The 20,884-nt window shown below is 32.4% G+C and overlaps 1 pseudogene; it reads right to left on the reverse strand.

Moving 5' to 3' along the window:
* The window catches only part of LOC120116606, a 30,211-nt pseudogene extending 10,806 nt beyond the window's left edge, over positions 1–19,405 (reverse strand).
* Between the last annotated feature and the right edge of the window lie 1,479 nt (positions 19,406–20,884).

A 20,884-nucleotide genomic window follows, 5' to 3' on the forward strand; every position in this document is an offset into this window, starting at 1 on the left:
ATGATCAGTTTATAAATAAAGGAAGTTAGAATGTTAAGCTTGAATAATGGAAGTGACATGGTGTATGAGATTGAATGTTTATTTGATTAGTTGAGTAAACTATTGTTGAAATAATTCTGACTGCAAAGAATGTATATGAATGGTTCGATGAAGGTTTACGTTTTAGATTGGAAGAACCGATGTTGACTAACAGAGTTATAAGATAGTAGTGTATTAAAGTTAAAGGATTAGAAGAATATTTCAGGGTAAGCTAATTATATATGGTGTGGATTGAGATATGGTTATGTATTTTAATCATTGAAATGAAAAGTAATAAAGGAGACAAGGCATAATATTGTATATGAATGAGAGCATGGGTTCGATAAGTGAATTACATTGGGTTGATTTCAACTAAAATGATGTTTATGATTAATTTGATCAGTGCTTATGCCCTAGATTGAAAAGTTGTTACTAATTAGCTGTAATGGCATGGATGTTAGAGTTATAAGCTTTGAAGGAAAGATAAAGTAAGTTAATCAAATGAGATATGAATATGGATGTGGTTGTGTATGTTGATCATATATATATGATATAGGCAAGGAGATAAATATTTATGTGTTTTAAAGAAAGTTTTGATGGAAGAAAATACAAGTAAGATACGATAAGAATGAGGTTCTGTATAAGTGAAGTTGATTAGTAAAGTTATAAAGATATAATAAAGATTGGTAATCAGAGATGAGTTTAAGTGATAGGAAAAGAGTATGTGAACATGAAAGAAAGATAAGATTGGTGTATAAGAAGATTTTGATTTATGAAGGAAATGAAAGGATGAAGTTTAAAGAATCAGATGTGATAAAGGTTATGTTAAGATATAGATTATAAGTTTAACTAGAAGTAAGAAAGGTATGTCAGGTGATATGAGAAATTGTTTAGTTATGCAAAGTGTATGTTTAATCAGTTATGATGAAGATTTAAGGTTGTGTTTCTTGGTCAAGTGGATGTAGTCAGAGAAATGAAGAAAGATTTATATGTATTAAGGAAGTTTTGGAGTCAATCAAGTAAGGATGAAATAAAAGTTTGGTTATTCTTGCAAGACAATTGAAGATTGACAAGGAATTTGATTGATTTATGAGTTTGAGTAATAAGAATTAATGTTATTGTCTATCTGATAAGTGACATGATAGGAGATACAAAGTAAAAAGGTAGTCAAATAATTGAAATGATAAGAACCAAGTTATTAATGATGATAGAAAAGATTAAGTTCAGAAAGCAGCATGAGAACGTTAGAAGATATGTTATTCTCAGGATGTGCAATGAAAATTCAAGGACGAATTTTTAAAAGGGGGGAGATTTGTAACATCCCAAACTATGGGTTAGTGACCAAATTGTAAAGTTTCAGAATTTGGTGACTAAAGTAGAAGAATGGATTAGTTCAGTGATTTATTTGAAAGTATTTCCTAAAAGTTGTTAGTAATTATTAAAGGAACTAAAGGGTAAAATGGTCATTTGATCATTTAAGGGAATTAAAAATGTGATAGTGGGGATATATATTTTTACACGTGGGAGTGTAGGAAACCAAAAACAATGTTTCCAGAATTCTCTTCTCCTCCTTTCTTCTTTGTGCGTGAAGCTCCAGCTCAAAGGTGAGTTTCTTAATTAGTTGGTTATTTGTTGAATTAAAAGTTGGGTTATGATTCTTAGGTGATACTTAAGCTTAAGGAAAGCTTAAGTTATCTTAAAATCAAAAGATAAATGAGTTAGGGAAGATTAAAGATTTGGAGTTCTTGAGTGAATTTCCGGAATGGAGTTGATAAGTTGAACTTGAAGTTAAATTTGACTTGTCATCAGCTTAATTAAGAAGTATTAAGTGTTAGAATTGGATTTGAAACATGTGGAAAATAGGGTATGCTTCTTGAAGTTCCTAAAGAGGAGAGGATATTAAGGTTAAAGATGAGATAAATGAATATTAATGAGTTTAAGTATGTATATGTAAGTTAGGAATATGAAAGGGGTCGAAATATGAAGGATTTAATCCAAAAAAAATGAATTTTCGGGTTCAAAAAGAGGATTCTGGGCAGAGTGCATCGATGCATATTCATAGTGCACCGATGCATCAAGGTTAAAACCCAGAAATTGTTTGAAGGTGTATCGATGCACAGGTAGTGCATCGATGCACTCTTTTAAAATAAAAACATCGAATGCAATTAGTGTATAGATGCATAAGGCATGCATCGATGCATCCCAGTAATACACAAACATCGAATGTATTTTGTGCACCGATGCACAAGTAGTGCATCGATTCATCGGTAGGGAATGCATCGATACACCATGCAGTGCATCGATGCATACCTTCATTAAAAGATGAAATGGGCTTTTCTTTTAGCCTAAGAAGTGACAATTTAGAAGATATCAATTAGTATACTGATATGTATCAATGTATTATTATGATGTAGATATAGAATGAAGCTTGTTCCGGAACAATCTAAGGATTAAGATTGATTCAAAGCAAACAAGGCTGGTGTGCATATTCTCTAGTATATGAGGTTCATGGAAAATAAGACTTGCGATAAGTCTATTTCCAAAAGTGAAAAACATGAATTCATAGAAGTATGTATTTGTTATGATTTATATGTGTGCATGAGTATATGTGTTATTGATATGAATATGGTAAGTAAAAGGGATTAATGGTGATGATAAGAATAATAATAAGGATAATGAAATGATAGGTATATGTGAATATATGTATTGAGGTGTTTTTGTATGTATTGTAAGATTATATGTTTATGTGATAACATGATTAGATGACAATGATTTACATATCATATGAACACATGAGAAATGTTATGAGTTATATGAAAGAGAAAGTATATGTGATACGTGAAGGTGAATCATATGTTTATATAAATATGAACTCATATGAGAATTGACATGAACTACGTGATTACATGTATATGTGAATGAAACCATGAGCTTATATGAATTAATTATATGGTTACATGAATATGTAAAAGGATATAAAAGATAATGCCCATGTTATGTGTCATGAGAGCTAGGGGTATAGATGGTATGCCAAGAGTCGAGGGTCTATGTGGTCCTTCGGGACATATATGTATTCTTTGGAACATGTGTGAAGTCTGGTGAGACACATACTTGATCCTTGGCATATGTATATGATTCTTAAGGAATGATATGTGGTCCTTCGGGATGTATATATATTCTTTGAAACATGTGTGAAGTATGGTGAGACACATACTTGATCCGTAGTATATGTATATGATTCTTAAGGAATGATATGTGGTCCTTATGGACATTATTATATGGCATTACGGTGCAATTCTATGCGGCACTCCGGTGCAATTATATGTGGCACTTCGGTGCAATTATATGAGCTGTGATGACAGCATTAGTGAACAACCTCTATGTACTCGCAAATCTTTAGTTCTCACATGTATATCATGGGATATTAAATAGATAATATTAATAAAAATGAAGATGATATTATAGTTGCATGGGTGTACGTGTTTTATGATAGTATATATGGTATATGTTATATGATATACATGAGTACAGGTTAAGGTATATGTGAATGAGTATAATTGATTTAAATGATGATATAATAATAAGTCTATAAGATATATGATATGGACATAAGTGATCATAGGAACATGAGATAAGAGATATGAATGATAATGACATATATGTATGTATATATATTTGTTACATGTAAAAGTATGAGTTGTATGAAATGATAGTAGTAAATTGTTTATGTATGATTATTAGTTACAGTTTACCTTATATGTTTATTGCCTCACTAAGTCTTTGACTTAGCATGTAAGTGATTTACACGTAGGTTTTGAGAAGAGTAAAGAGCAATGTGGAGCAAGACAGGTCAGTTCTCCTTACTAAAGGTCAGATCAGAAAAGAGGTGAATAATATGTATTTTAGTATATAAAGTTCTAGTTGGCATGTTTTCAAAAGAATATATTGTTTAAGCTATGAACAGTTTTATAAATGTTTTGAATAGTTATATGTAAATAAATAAGTGAAATATACACGCTCTGATTGGTTTTGTAATAATAAAAATGACTTTTATGTAAATTAGTCATTTATATGTTATAAAAGTTTTAAATTACTCACTATTTTATACAAGTACGTGTTTTAAAAGGTCAATGTGACACCTCGGATTCGTATCCGAGTCGGATACGGGTTGGGGTGTTACATTTAATGGTATCAGAGTTACGGTTTAGCCGATTCTAAGCATCAATCGAAGTAAAAAGTGTTTTAAAAAGTATACATGCCAACATAGAGTGAATAATTTCTGATCTGATAGTGTAAGGAGTGTATTGTCTTGCTAATAGAATTAAAATGTTATGTTATATTAGATGTATGATCATGAGAGCTTCCAAAGTGAAGCACAAGGCAATAGACTGAAGGTAATAGCATTCACCTGCCCTGTCTAGGCAGGGAGAAGATCGAAAAACCTCAGGAAGTGCCTGTATAAACTTAGAGAATGTCTTCAACATGTTGAAGAATATTCTGATGAATTTTTAATTTATACTTCTTTAACTTATAGAATGAATGTATTGAATTAGTTGAAAAAGTTAAGAGCACCCAAGTTCAAGGATGGATTTGAGGAAGGTTCTGTTGTTACAGACCTATGGTTAGATGATATGATAGAAGGTTTTCATTTCTCCAAAGAGGAGAAATTAAATTGAGTAGTTTCGTTACTACTTTGGCAAGTTAGAGTATGGTGGACAATTGTCACCATGAGAATGTCAAAAGATCAAATGATGCTGTGACAATTTATAGGAGAGTTCAGAATAAGTGCATCAGTGACAAGTGTATGATATATATATATATGAAGTCAGAGTTTATAAATTTGAGGCAGAGGGAAATTGTAATGTGTATGGACAAGAGTATAGTTTGATAAGTAGAGTGAAAGTTTGTGAAACTAATTTGAATGAAAATGATGTTTGCAAGTGATGTGTAGAGGGCTAGTGCCTAGATTAAAAGAGTGTTATACGTGTTGAAAGGGTTTTTTTTAAAAAAAAGTGGTTATCGACTTAGTTGGAATCAGTTGTATTTCAAGTTAAAAGTTCAAATTGTATGAAAGTCAGACTTACTTAAGTAATAGAGTTTGGTTATGGATAATTAAATGAGAAGTTAAAGATAGATGTGAAGTAAGCTATGAAAGTGGAGGAATGGATTAAGTGTTTTGCTAGAGATTAAATAATGTAAAGGATAAGAAGAATTTTAAATGTATCAAGTGAGGTTGATACTGTTTTTTTATTTAAGATGGAAAGTAGCGTTGGCTAACAAGATTATGGGACAAAATGTACTGGAATTACAAGATTTCAAGATATGGTAGGTTATGATAACTAAATATGAAGAAAATCTGGATACAATTGTATACTGTGATTATAGTAAAGTGATAGAGTGAAAGAAGTGAGGATTCAAATGTTTGAGTAAAACTAAGGATTGATAAGAAGAGTTTAAGTATGGGTACATCAATGATCAGTTTATAAATAAAGGAAGTTAGAATGTTAAGCTTGAATAATGGAAGTGACATGGTGTATGAGATTGAATGTTTATTTGATTAGTTGAGTAAACTATTGTTGAAATAATTCTGACTGCAAAGAATGTATATGAATGGTTCGATGAAGGTTTACGTTTTAGATTGGAAGAACCGATGTTGACTAACAGAGTTATAAGATAGTAGTGTATTAAAGTTAAAGGATTAGAAGATGATTTCAGGGTAAGCTAATTATGTATGGTGTGGATTGAGATATGGTTATGTATTTTAATCATTGAAAAGAAAAGTAATAAAGGAGACAAGGCATAATACTGTATATGAATGAGAGTATGGGTTCGATAAGTGAATTACATTGATATCAACTAAAATGATGTTTATGATTAATTTGACTAGGGCTTACGCCCTAGATTGAAAAGTTGTTACTAATTAGCTGTAATGGCATGGATGTTAGAGTTATAAGCTTTGAAGGAAAGATAAAGTAAGTTAATCAAATGAGATATGAATATGGATGTGGTTGTGGTTGTTGATCATATAGATATGATATAGGCAAGGAGATAAATATTTATGTGTTTTAAAGAAAGTTTTTGATGGAAGAAAATACAAGCAAGATACGATAAGAATGAGGTTATGTATAAGTGAAGTTGATTAGTAAAGTTATAAAGCTATAATAAAGATTGGTAATCAGAGATGAGTTTAAGTGATAGGAAAAGAGTATGTGAACATGAAAGAAAGATATGATTGGTGTATAAGAAGATTTTGATTTATGAAGGAAATGAAAGGATGAAGTTTAAAGAATCAGATGTGATAAAGGTTATGTTAAGATATAGATTATAAGTTTAACTAGAAGTAAGAAAGGTATGTCAGGTGATATGAGAAATTGTTTAGTTTTGCAACGTGTATGTTTAATCAGTTATGATGAAGATTTAAGGTTATGTTTCTTGGTCAAGTGGATGTAGTCAGAGAAATGAAGAAAGATTTATATGTATTAAGGAAGTATTGGAGTCAGTCAAGTAAGGATGAAATAAAAGTTTGGTTATTCTTGCAAGACAATTGAAGATTGCCAAGGAATTTGGTTGATTTATGAGTTTGAGTAATAAGAATTAATGTTATTGTCTATATGATAAGTGACATGATAGGAGATATAAAGTAAAAAGGTAGTCGAATAATTGAAATGATAAGAACTAAGTTATTAATGATGATACAAAAGATTAAGTTCAGAAAGCAGCATGAGAACGTTAGAAGATATGTTCTTCTCAGGATGTGCAATGAAAATTCAAGGATGATTTTTTAAAAGGGGGGATATTTGTAACATCCCAAACTATGGGTTAGTGACCAAATTGTAAAGTTTCAGAATTTGGTGACTAAAGTAGAAGAATGGATTAGTTCAGTGATTTATTTGAAAGTATTTCCTAAAAGTTGTTAGTAATTATTAAAGGAACTAAAGGGTAAAATGGTCATTTGATCATTTAAGGGAATTAAAATGTGATAGTGGGGATATATTTTTACACGTGGGAGTGTAGGAAACCAAAAACAATGTTTCCAGAATTCTCTTCTCCTCATTTCTTCTTTGTGCGTGAAGCTCCAGCTCAAAGGTGAGTTTCTTAATTAGTTGGTTATTGTTGAATTAAAGTTGGGTTATGATTCTTAGGTGATACTTAAGCTTAAGGAAAGCTTAAGTTATCTTAAAATCAAAAGATAAATGAGTTAGGGAAGATTAAATATTTGGAGTTCTTGAGTGAATTTCCGGAATAGAGTTGATAAGTTGAACTTGAAGTTAAATTTGACTTGTCATCAGCTTAATTAAGAAGTATTAAGTGTTAGAATTGGATTTGAAACATGTGGAAAATAGGGTATGATTCTTGAAGTTCTAAAGAGGAGAGGATATAAGGTTAAAGATGAGATAATGAATATTAATGAGTTTAAGTATGTATATGTAAGTTAGGAATATGAAAGGGTTGAAATATGAAGGATTTAATCCAAAAGAATGAATTTTTGGGTTCAAAAAGAGGATTCTAGGCAGAGTGCATCGATGCATATTCATAGTGCACCGATGCATCAAGGTTAAAGCCCAGAAATTGTTTGAAGGTGTATCGATGCACAAGTAGTGCATCGATGCACTCTTTTAAAATAAAAACATCGAATGCAATTAGTGTATCAATGCATAAGGCATGCATCGATGCATCCCAGTAATAAACAAACATCGAATGTATTTTGTGCACCGATGCACAAGTAGTGCATCGATTCATCGGTAGGGAATGCATCGATACACTGTGCAGTGCATCGATGCATACCTTCATTAAAAGATGAAATGGGCTTTTCTTTTAGCCTAAGAAGTGACAATTTAGAAGATATCAATTAGTATACTGATATGTATCAATGTATTATTATGATGTAGATATAGAATGAAGCTTGTTCCGGAACAATCTAAGGATTAAGATTGATTCAAAGCAAACAAGGCTGGTGAGTGCATATTCTCTAGTATATGAGGTTCAATGGAAAATAAGACTTGCGATAAGTCTATTTCCAAAAGTGAAAAACATGAATTCATAGAAGTATGTATTTGTTATGATTTATATGTGTGCATGAGTATATGTTATTGATATGAATATGGTAAGTAAGGGATTAATGGTGATGATAAGAATAATAATAAGGATAATGAAATGATAGGTATATGTGAATATATGTATTGAGGTGTTTTTGTATGTATTGTAAGATTATATGTTTATGTGATAACATGATTAGATGACAATGATTTACATATCATATGAACACATGAGAAATGTTATGAGTTATATGAAAGAGAAAGTATATGTGATACGTGAAGGTGAATCATATGTTTATATAAATATGAACTCATATGAGAATTGACATGAACTACGTGATTACATGTATATGTGAATGAAACCATGAGCTTATATGAATTAATTATATGGTTACATGAATATGTAAAAGGATATAAAAGATAATGCCCATGTTATGTGTCATGAGAGCTAGGGGTATAGATGGTATGCCAAGAGTCGAGGGTCTATGTGGTCCTTCGGGACATATATGTATTCTTTGGAACATGTGTGAAGTCTGGTGAGACACATACTTGATCCTTGGCATATGTATATGATTCTTAAGGAATGATATGTGGTCCTTCGGGATGTATATATATTCTTTGAAACATGTGTGAAGTATGGTGAGACACATACTTGATCCGTAGTATATGTATATGATTCTTAAGGAATGATATGTGGTCCTTATGGACATTATTATATGGCACTACGGTGCAATTCTACGTGGCACTCCGGTGCAATTATATGTGGCACTCCAGTGCAATTATATGTGGCACTTCGGTGCAATTATATGAGCTGTGGTGACAGCATTATTGCACAACCTCTATGTACTCGCATATCTTTAGCTCTCACATGTGTATCATGGGCTATTAAATAGGTAATATTAATAAAAATGAAGATGATATTATAGTTGTCTGGGTGTACGTGTTTTATGATAGTATATATGGTATATGTTATATGATATACATGAGTACAGGTTAAGGTATATGTGAATGATATAATTGATTGAAATGATGATATAATAATAAGTCTATAAGATATATGATATGGACATAAGAGAGATCATAGGAACATGAGATAAGAGATATGAATGATAATGACATATATGTATGTATATATATTTGTTACATGTAAAAGTATGAGTTGTATGAAATGATAGTAGTAATTGTTTATGTATGATTATTAGTTACAGTTTACCTTATATGTATATTGCCTCACTAAGTCTTTGACTTAGCGTGTAAGTGATTTACACGTAGGTTTTGAGAAGAGTAAAGAGCAATGTGGAGCAAGACAAGTCAGTTCTCCTTACTAAAGTTCAGATCAGAAAAGATGTGAATAATATGTATTTTAGTATATAAAGGTCTAGTTGGCATGTTTTCAAAAGAATATATTGTTTAAGCTATGAACAGTTTTATAAATGTTTTAAATAGTTATATGTAAATAAATAAGTGAAATATACACGCTCTGATTGGTTTTGTAATAATAAAAATGACTTTTATGTAAATTAGTCATTTATATGTTATAAAAGTTTTAAATTACTCACTATTTTATATAAGTACGTGTTTTAAAAGGTCAATGTGACACCTCGGATTTGTATCCGGGTCGGATACGGGTTGGGGTGTTACATTTAATGGTATCAGAGCTACGGTTTAGCCGATTCTAGGCATCAATCGAAGTAAAAAGTGTTTTAAAAAGTATACATGCCAACATAGAGTGAATAATTTCTTATCTGATAGTGTAAGGAGTGTATTGTCTTGCTAATAGAATTAAAATGTTATGTTATATTATATGTATGATCATGAGAGCTTCCAAAGTGAAGCACAAGGCAATAGACTGAAGGTAATAGCATTCACCTACCCTGGCCAGGCAGAGAGAAGAGCGAAAAACCTCAGGAGGTGCCTGGTATAAACTTAGGGAATGTCTTCACCATGTTGAAGAATATTCTAATGAATTTTCAATTTATACTTCTTTAACTTATAGAATGAATGTATTGAACTAGTTGAAAAAGTTTAGAGCACTCGAGTTCAAGGATGGATTTGAGGAAGGTTCTGTTGTTACAGACCTATGGTTAGATGATATGATAGAAGGTTTTCATTTCTCCAAAGAGGATAAATTAAATTGAGTAGTTTTGTTACTACTTTGGCAAGTTAGAGATTGGTGGACAATTGTCACCATGAGAATGTCAAAAGATCAAATGATGCAGTGAGAATTTATAGTAGAGTTCAGAATAAGTGCATCAGTGACAAGTGTATGATATATATATATGAAGTCAGAGTTTATGAATTTGAGGCAGAGGGAAATTGTAATGTGTATGGACAAGAGTATAGTTCGATAAGTAGAGTGAAAGTTTGTGAAACTAATTTGAATGAAAATGATGTTTGTAAGTGATATGTAGAGGGCTAGTGCCTAGATTAAAAGAGTGTTATACGTGTTGAAAGGGTTTTTTTTAAAAAGTGGTTATCGACTTAGTTGGAATCAGTTGTATTTCAAGTTAAAATTTCAAATTGTATGAAAGTCAGACTTACTTAAGTAATAGAGTTTGGTTATGGATAATTAAATGAGAAGTTAAAGATAGATGTGAAGTAAGATATGAAAGTGGAGGAATGGATTAAGTGTTTTGCTAGAGATTAAGTAATGTGAAGGATAAGAAGTATTTTAAATGTATCAAGTGAGGTAGATACTGTTTTTTTATTTAAGATGGAAAGAGTTAGCGTTGGCTAACAAGATTATGGGACGGAATGTATTGGAATTACAAGATTTCAATATATGGTAGGTTATGATAACTAAATATGAAGCGAATCTGGATACAATTGTATACTGTGATTATAGTAAAGTGATAGAGTGAAGGAAGTGAGGATTCAAATGTTTGAGTAAAACTAAGGATTGATAAGAAGAGTTAAGTATGGGTACATCAATGATCAGTTTATAAATAAAGGAAGTTAGAATGTTAAGCTTGAATAATGGAAGTGACATGGTGTATGATATTGAATGTTTATTTGATTAGTTGAGTAAACTATTGTTGAAATAATTCTGACTGCAAAGAATGTATATGAATGGTTCGATGAAGGTTTACGTTTTAGATTGGAAGAACCGATGTTGACTAACAAAGTTATAAGATAGTAGTGTATTAAAGTTAAAGGATTTGAAGATGATTTCAGGGTAAGCTAATTATGTATGGTGTGGATTGAGATATGGTTATGTATTTTAATCATTGAAATGAAAAGTAATAAAGGAGACAAGGCATAATATTGTATATGAATGAGAGTATGGGTTCGATAAATGAATTACATTGGGTTGATTTCAACTAAAATGATGTTTATGATTAATTTGATCAGGGCTTACGCCCTAGATTGAAACGTTGTTACTAATTAGTTGTATTGGCATGGATGTTAGAGTTATAAGCTTTGAAGGAAAGATAAAGTAAGTTAATCAAATGAGATATAAATCTGGATGTGGTTGTGTATGTTGATCATATAGATATGATATAGGCAAGGAGATAAATATTTATGTGTTTTAAAGAAAGTTTTGATGGAAGAAAATACAAGCAAGATACAATAAGAATGAGGTTATGTATAAGTGAAGTTGATTAGTAAAGTTATAAAGATATAATAAAGATTGGTAATCAGAGATGAGTTTAAGTGATAGGAAAAGAGTATGTGAACATGAAAGAAAGATATGATTGGTGTATAAGAAGATTTTGATTTATGAAGGAAATGAAAGGATGAAGTTTAAAGAATCAGATGTGATAAAGGTTATGTTAGATATAGATTATAAGTTTAACTAGAAGTAAGAAAGGTATGTCAGGTGATATGAGAAATTGTTTAGTTTTGCAACGTGTATGTTTAATCAGTTATGATGAAGATTTAAGGTTATGTTTCTTGGTCAAGTGGATGTAGTCAGAGAAATGAAGAAAGATTTATATGTATTAAGGAAGTATTGGAGTCAGTCAAGTAAGGATGAAATAAAAGTTTGGTTATTCTTGCAAGACAATTGAAGATTGACAAGGAATTTGATTGATTTATGAGTTTGAGTAATAAGAATTAATGTTATTGTCTATCTGATAAGTGACATGATAGGAGATATAAAGTAAAAAGGTAGTCAAATAATTGAAATGATAAGAACCAAGTTATTAATGATGATACAACAGATTAAGTTAAGAAAGCAACATGAGAACGTTAGAAGATATGTTCTTCTCAGGATGTGCAGTGAAAATTCGAGGACGAATTTTTAAAAGGAGGGAGATTTGTAACATCCCAAACTATGGGTTAGTGACCAAATTGTAAAGTTTTAGAATTTGGTGACTAAAGTAGAAGAATGGATTAGTTCAGTGATTTATTTGAAAGTATTTCCTAAAAGTTGTTAGTAATTATTAAAGGAACTAAAGGGTAAAATGGTCATTTGATCATTTAAGGGAATTAAAAACGTGATAGTGTGGATATATATTTTTATACGTGGGAGTGTAGGAAACCAAAAACAATGTTTCCAGAATTCTCTTCTCCTCCTTTCTTCTTTGTGCGTGAAGCTCCAGCTCAAAGGTGAGTTTCTTAATTAGTTGGTTATTTGTTGAATTAAAAGTTGGGTTATGATTCTTAGGTGATACTTAAGCTTAAGGAAAGCTTAAGTTATCTTAAAATCAAAAGATAAATGAGTTAGGGAAGATTAAAGATTTGGAGTTCTTGAGTGAATTTCCGGAATGGAGTTGATAAGTTGAACTTGAAGTTAAATTTGACTTGTCATCAGCTTAATTAAGAAGTATTAAGTGTTAGAATTGGATTTGAAACATGTGGAAAATAGGGTATGATTCTTGAAGTTCCTAAAGAGGAGAGGATATTAAGGTTAAAGATGAGATAATGATATAATGAGTTTAAGTATGTATATGTAAGTTAGGAATATGAAAGGGGTTGAAATATGAAGGATTTAACCCAAAAAGAATGAATTTTTGGGTTTAAAAAGAGGATTCTGGGCAGAGTGCATCGATTTATATTCATAGTGCACCGATGCATCAAGGTTAAAACCCAGAAATTGTTTGAAGGTGTATCGATGCACAGGTAGTGCATCGATGCACTCTTTTAAAATAAAAACATCGAATGCAATTAGTGTATAGATGCATAAGGCATGCATCGATGCATAAGGCATGCATCGATGCATAAGGCATGCATCGATGCATCCCAGTAATAAACAAACATCGAATGTATTTTGTGCACCGATGCACAAGTAGTGCATCGATTCATCGGTAGGGAATGCATCGATACACTGTGCAGTGCATCATTGCATACCTTCATTAAAAGATGAAATGGGCTTTTCTTTTAGTCTAAGAAGTGACAATTTAGAAGATATCAATTAGTATATTGATATGTATCAATGTATTATTATGATGTAGATATAGAATGAAGCTTGTTCTGGAACAATCTAAGGATTAAGATTGATTCAAAGCAAACACGGCTGGTGAGTGCATATTCTCTAGTATATGAGGTTCAATGGAAAATAAGACTTGCGATAAGTCTATTTCCAAAAGTGAAAAACATGAATTCATAGAAGTATGTATTTGTTATGATTTATATGTGTGCATGAGTATATGTGTTATTGATATGAATATGGTAAGTAAAAGGGATTAATGTTGATGATAAGAATAATAATAAGGATAATGAAATGATAGGTATGTGAATATATGTATGAGGTGTTTTGTATGTATTGTAAGATTATATGTTTATGTGATAACATGATGAGATGACAATGATTTACATATCATATGAACACATGAGAAATGTTATGAGCTATATGAAAGAGAAAGTATATGTGATACGTGAAGGTGAATCATATGTTTATATAAATATGAACTCATATGAGAATTGACATGAACTACGTGATTACATGTATATGTGAATGAAACCATGAGCTTATATGAATATGATATGGTTACATGAATATGTAAAAGGATATAAAAGATAATGCCCATGTTATGTGTCATGAGAGCTAGGGGTATAGTTGGCATGCCAAGAGTCGAGGGTCTATGTGATCCTTCGGGACATATATGTATTCTTTGGAACATGTGTGAAGTCTGGTGAGACACATACTTGATCCTTTGCATATGTATATGATTCTTAAGGAATGATATGTGGTCCTTCGGGACATATATGTATTCTTTGGAACATGTGTGAAGTCTGGTAAGACACATACTTGATCCCTAGTATATGTATATGATTCATAAGGAATGATATGTGGTCCTTATGGACATTATTATATGGCACTACGGTCCAATTCTACGCGGCACTCCGGTGCAATTATATGTGGCACTTCAGTGCAATTATATTAGTTGTGGTGACAGCATTAGTGCACAACCTCTATGTACTCGCATATCTTTAATTCTCACATATGTATCATGGGCTATTAAATAGATAATATTAATAAAAATGAAGATGATATTATAGTTGCCTGGGTGTACGTGTTTTATGATAGTATATATGGTATATGTTATATGATATACATGAGTACAGGTTAAGGTATATGTGAATGAGTATAATTGATTGAAATGATGATATAATAATAAGTCTATAAGATATATGATATGGACATAAGAGATCATATGAACATGAGATAAGAGATATGAATGATAATGACATATATGTATGTATGTATGTATATATATTTGTTACATGTAAAAGTATGAGTTGTATGAAATGATAGTAGTAATTGTTTATGTATGATTATTAGTTACAGTTTACCTTATATTTTTATTGCCTCACTAAGTCTTTGACTTAGCGTGTAAGTGATTTACACGTAGGTTTCGAGAAGAGTAAAGAGCAATGTGGAGCAAGACAAGTCAATTCTCCTTACTAAAGGTTAGATCAGAAAAGAGGTGAATAATATGTATTTTAGTATATAAAGTTCTAGTTGGCATGTTTTCAAAAGAATATATTGTTTAAGCTATGAACAGTTTTATAAATGTTTTGAATAGTTATATGTAAATAATTAAGTGAAATATACACGCTCTGATTGGTTTTGTAATAATAAAAATGACTTTTATGTAAATTAGTCATTTATATGTTATAAAAGTTTTAAATTACTCACTATTTTATACAAGTACGTGTTTTAAAAGGTCAATGTAACACCTCGGATTCGTATCCGGGTCGGATACGGGTTGGGGTGTTACATTGAGTGTCGCAAAACCAGTTGGGGCTCGACGATTTTTGCCTTTCTGTACCAGGAGCTTTGCAAGGTTGCAATCGTTTAGTAGGATAATATTGCTACAGTCGTAGGCTTGGTATCAGTTGCCTTTTTCATGTCGATTACAACAGTCCCCTCGAGTTTCCTCTTGTCGGAAGGTATTTTTTTTTCTTAATTTTTTTCTTTTTTATATTTTATTTTTATATATTTTTAATTTTTATTTTTACATTTTTTAGATGACGCCATAAAATAACTAAGACGAAGTTGTTGGGTGCCACTACAAAAGATGTACGGATGAGGATCGACATCGCAGATCGATATGCGGTATAAATTTTTCTTTCATTATTTTTTTCAATAGTTTAGCTTGATATATATTAATTTTAGTATTTAATTTTTCATAGTTTTCTTGGATTCCATATATTGACGAAGAGGTCTATCGGTTATTGTCACTAGACTTTTTCGAGGGGGCCAATGTATGGTGTGTCATGACGCCGTTGCTTCATTTTACGATTGTTTAGTGGCACGCCATTGATAGAGTATTTCGACAGTTTGCGTCGCATCAGTCAATTCCTATGCAAATCAAAGAGATGTATGTGCATCATCAAATTGATATGCATGGAAAACATTCGGAAAATTGGTCGGCGATGTACACTCCCTATATCGAGCAATGGAATCAACGTCACCTATCGCTCTCCTCGTGTTATAAGATTACATCGGTGGACTTAGATTTCGACTATTCTCCCTATCTCCGAAATTACAAAGCAAATGAGAAACTATATCTCACGACACCATAATAGAGTAGAGAATGGGAACAACATCAGGCCAGATTCTCCAAGTCCAAGAAGAAATCATCGACGTCTTCGTTTTCTGCTTCAGCATCTGCAGTTGAAGATTACTTTAATGTATCTCAAGCTAGTTTTGGTTTCCATAACTCATATCATTTATAGTCAACGAAGATACGGGTCAGGCTGAATGGGATTATATCATATATAGTCAATGAAGTAGCCAAGTCGAATCAGCAACGGCAATAATGGCGTCAAACAACATAAGCCCATCCCCGTATTCTGAAGGTGCGTCTCAGAGTGTGTTAAGTACACCTCAATTTTTTCAACAATCACCCAAGATGAAGACGATAACGACGACGACGACGATCGAGACAGACCCCGACGTACTCGACAATCCTTGCAGCGTTATCATTCGACAACTCCTCGGTATCGTCAAGAACTTAGAAAATATAATTGTAAACAATTTTATCTTAATAAAAAAAATTTAATTTTATTAATTAATTTATTTTTAAAATTTTAATTTATTTTTTAAAATTTATTCCGGAGACCCGTCACAAGTGACAGTTGCAGCTACCCGTTGATGAACTGTTATAAAACGGCTAGAGAAACAGGTCTGCATAATTAAAAATATTCTGCTCTGTAGAGAACAAGTTCTGTGAATATCGATTGCCAAAACTGCTCAATATACTTGTGTTTTTTGTGTTTTCTTATCATGCATGTGGTTGCGGATTTCTTTTTTGGGCTTTAGATCATGATGCCCTTCAAAATGGTGGAATTTGTAGTTTAATCATACGAGAAATGTCAGTATTGCTTGAAAGCATAGCTGATATTGTTTTCTTTCTGTTCCAAGTCCTGTCCTGTTTGTTATTAAAAAAAAATTGTTCTGTGATAGTTTTGCTGTTAATGCAAATGGATTAGGAGATAAGATTGTAACAGAAAACACTGCTTTGAGAGATTGCTTGCGTGTCTGTGAGTGATCTTATCGTCTACGGACACTCGGACAAGCACCGGAGTCAGAAGTATTCTTTTCCTGGTAATCTTCAGTGGTGGCTTTTGTAAGAACTGAATTAATCTTTATATGTGTGCTGGCTAAGTTAGCTTGTCTAGATATTACTGAGGCTTGAACATCTGACCTTTGCCCTACAACAAAGGCTTGGAATCACAAGTTGGATGTTTTTACGGACATTTTCCTAGAATTATGTCATCTTATGAGACATTAACAAAAAAATGTGTACATGGGATGTCGTTTCTAAGAACAATGATGGCCTATATCATATTTTCTATTCACACCAAAGGATGAACTAACTAAGAATGTACTCTCTGCCTGTGATATGTTAGCTTCAAGTGTTCCTTTTAAAATAAGGGAGGACTGCAATCTGGTATGGTTGCTTCTCTGGAATATTTATTTTTCCGTCCGAGTGCACGGATAAACTTAGGGTTCATTTCTTCAGTGGTTAGCTCTAAGGCCACCAGCAGCTAGCACTTCTTTGAGACATTATCAGTTGCAGCCAAATCCGAAATTGGAGTTTCGAGGTGTTGTTCTTCGTGCAACCAATCCGAGACTTGCTCGGCTGCTCCTGTAGTCCGCTTGCATGACAACTGAATAATGTTCCGAAGAAGTGGCTTCCTCCTCCATCACATAACCATCCTCCAATAGCAACAATGCATGAAAGCTATTCGAGATCTCAAGGTTAATCGGTTTTCAGTGAAGGCTGAGCCGCCTATTCGACTTGGGGAGTTCAAGTCTGCACTATCTTCTTGTTCCTCCAGTCCAGATCAACTACCCTATCGATCGAGTCTGTGTCAATGATCTCTTCAACCTCGAAGTTAAAGTCCTTGACCGATGAGTTGCATCTGTGATGGTTACTGATTCTTTGTTTGCCAACCAAGTTTCCTTCCTCATCCACTGGAGTCATCTGAATGTAACAAAAGAAGCACTGTCAGCCATCCTCAGCACATTCTTTTCATTTGCAAAAAAAAATGAAACACAAATACATTTTTTACCTTGACATTAGTAAGATCTACATTGTTCTCCCTTAGAAATGAAACGAAGTCATTGAGATTTTCTTCTAATGGACGATAGTGACCGCTGTGAGGCCAAACTGCCTGTTGAACAAGTAACAGCAAAAGCTTAGATAATAACCGGCACCAAGTAACCGGTAACAGCTCAATGATAGTATGGATAGCTATACCTTGAGGACACCGTTGTCGATGACTAATCTTCCGGAAGCAATAGTGGCACCTCCGGCCAAGAAGCTAGAATGTTGAAATGTACCCTTTTTCTTCACGCCAACATACAAGATCTTCGACGTGCTGAGGACGAAAATCCACTTGGCATCGTCCATTTCGTCAATCGTATGGAGAAGCTTCCCCGTTTGCTTGTATACGAGCTTTCCGTCCACCACAATAACTTCATAAGGCTTCCTTTCTATCTGTATAGCGGATGATTGATTGTTTGAGTAACGTTTTGAATATAAATCCAGAGAAACTTAGGTAGAAGAAATAGATATAAAGACCCACCGGACCCAGATATTTGATGCACTGCAGTTGAAGCTTTGATCTTGGACATCTTTCTATATGTACTTCTTTCCCTTCCCCAATGTCCAGCCTGCATTTGCAAAACAAATTCATCAATTTCTTCAACTCTGAATCAAAATATCTCCCTAGTGAACAAAAACAAAGAAAATTACCAGTAAAAAAAGGGTTCTTGACTCTGAGAATGGAGCCATTGTTTATAATAAAAGTGTAAATTGTGTCCATACCGATGCCTCAGGTCAATCTGAAAAACACATAAAACTTGAATAACTAACAAAGGTCATTGAACCATGTTAATTTATAGAAAAGTTCACTTACTGCCTCGAGCCAGTCTTGCAAGGCAAGCTTTTGAGCCTTGTCATTCTTCGATAAACCTTTCCCAACCTTGGCAGCAGTGGCGCATTCCATTATTTGGAAAATGGTTAAATTTAACTTAATGTGTTAAGAGAAAAAAAATTACAATTTTTGCATACTCATTAATTTTTAAAAAAAGAAAATTAAAATTTTAGACCTATTCTTAAATTTGTGGATCCACCGCTTGGCAGCCCTTGTTCTCGCCCTCAACCATCGCGAAATCGCAGTTTCATGTTTACCGATATAGAAAAACGATACGGAACTCCTCTTCAGCTGTGCAAAATCCAAGAGCTTCCACCTACATTACACCAAACAATTGCATTAGAAAAAATAAAACAAAAGAAGCTGTGCATAGAAATGCAGACATATACAATGCAGACATATACACAGCTACACCAAGTCTGTTCCACAAGAACTGCACAATCTGCGAGCCTTCTCCTTGTTCGAAAACTCGTGTTCGAACTCTCTGAATCTAAACTAATGGAGCTCACTCCCATCTCTCTGAAACATGCAAAAAAGAAGGTGCTTGAGATTCTTCTCTAATGTTTCGGTTTTTCTTCTACCAGTTGACCATGAAACACAGTTCGAAATCTGGGTGCAAGAACCGAAGTTGCCATTGGTTACTTCGGACCTGTTCGGATATCGCTTATATATTTGAATATTGAGGCAGTACAAAGTGTTCTGGCCTGAACACGGCTTTGTCCTCGGTTCGTTTTCTGACACGCGAGCTGGTTGGGCTGCTTATTATAATTATTTGTATATAATTGAGTTCTTGAGAATGTAGGGAATTATTTGTAGGGAATTATTTATAGGGATTATTTTTCATTGCAGACGCACATATTAAGATTGTATATGAAGACTGTTCATCTATGTATTTATTTATTTATTTATACACGCATTTGCATCTTATCTTTATTTTTAATTTTCTGACTGCCGGAGGTCTTCCACGGAAGCTGCTCTCAACCTGGCGTTGGGTTCAACCTACTATCCTACCTCCCCTTACCCATTGCATATGGTAATCAAATGGTAATCAAGGTTTTGTTGTTGAGTTCTTGAGAGTTTAATCCATGGTAACTAAACTTTCAATTTTTTCAAAACTTAATGTTAAATTTTGAACGTGGTAACTAAAGTTTTTAACAAAAAGTACTAAAATAAAACAAAAATTAAACTTTAGGTATAGTTTTGAAAAAAAATTAAAAGTTTAAGTTCTAAAAGTAAAACAAACTAAAACTGATAGTTTAAGTACTAATTACGTAATTTACCCCTTTATAGATTTTAATCTCAAACATACAACATGAACTGAGTGACATCCATTGTAAATGAATTGTTGTTATTCCTTGAAGATCTGAATTAGAATATCATAGGTTAAAAAAAATTAAACAAATATTATCTTATACTTACCCAGATTAATAAAGAAAATAATCTCAGGCATGCAGCATGCATCCAGCAGAAGCTTTTATTATATATTTATTAAAAAATATTAATTTTTATTTAATAAAAATAAAGATTTAATTGAAAAAAATAATATATGAAGGACTATTGTTGAAATTGTCCCTAAATATATAAGATAAAATTAAATTTTTCTCGAGTTGAATATTTTTCACCCTAAATCTGAACTCTATCCGAACCTGATTTTTTTTTTTTTAAATCTGATATGATCGGATAGGTCGAGTCGAAACTTATCTGGTTCAGGTCTTATGTCCATCCCTATTGATAACTCGTCAAAAAAGTTTAATTTATGAAAAAAATTGATAGTTTTGAAACATGCTATGTAACAAAAAGAACTAGAAAAATGAGGTAACCAATTATATTTCCCACAATCCCAGCCCACCTATTCCAAATTAACTATTTAAACCGATTTCTTTAACAAAGTGCTATCCTTTAAACTTTTTTAAAAATATTTTTAAAGTAACCATACATTAGAAAATACTATAATAATGCGAAAGAAAATTCAATTTATAATTGAAAAGTGGTAC

Source organism: Hibiscus syriacus, unplaced genomic scaffold (genome assembly GCF_006381635.1).
Source record: "Hibiscus syriacus cultivar Baekdansim isolate YM2019G1 unplaced genomic scaffold, ASM638163v2 tig00110299_pilon, whole genome shotgun sequence".
In the NCBI taxonomy this organism is placed as follows: domain Eukaryota; kingdom Viridiplantae; phylum Streptophyta; class Magnoliopsida; order Malvales; family Malvaceae; genus Hibiscus; species Hibiscus syriacus.